The sequence below is a fragment of the Limulus polyphemus genome, unplaced genomic scaffold (assembly GCF_000517525.1).
Source record: "Limulus polyphemus unplaced genomic scaffold, Limulus_polyphemus-2.1.2 Scaffold49830, whole genome shotgun sequence".
Lineage (NCBI taxonomy): Eukaryota > Metazoa > Arthropoda > Merostomata > Xiphosura > Limulidae > Limulus > Limulus polyphemus.
The window spans coordinates 1-373 of record NW_013715440.1 but is presented as its reverse complement, the minus strand read 5'-3'; the positions used below and the strand labels follow the sequence as shown (position 1 = coordinate 373).

Here is a 373-nt window from a genome sequence, read left to right as displayed (position 1 = left end):
AAGAACAGAATGAAATGACAACTGATAATGAGGTTTATCACTTGCTATTTCATTCTGTTCATCATCTTTTATTACCTCATTATCACATGTGGTATCATTTTCTATTCGAGATAATTGAACATCATGAACAGAATGAAAACACGCATGATAATAAAGTAATAGAAGATGATGAACAGAATCGTACCACAAGTGATAATGACGTAATAGAAGATAAAGAACAGAATGAAATGAGAACTGATAATGAGGTAATAGAAAATGATACCACATGTGATAATGAGGTAATAAAAGATGATGAACAGAATGAAATAGCAAGTGATAACGAGATAATTGAACATCATGAACAGAATGAAAACACGCATTATAATAAAGTATT

At 29.8% G+C, this 373-nt stretch overlaps 1 long non-coding RNA gene across 1 annotated transcript; it reads left to right on the top strand.

Annotated features, from left to right (window-relative positions):
* Positions 1 to 220, top strand: LOC111084422. The gene is made up of 2 exons (XR_002609548.1): positions 1 to 32; positions 111 to 220. It is a non-coding gene; the product is annotated as an uncharacterized LOC111084422 (long non-coding RNA).
* The last annotated feature ends 153 nt before the right edge of the window (positions 221 to 373 follow it).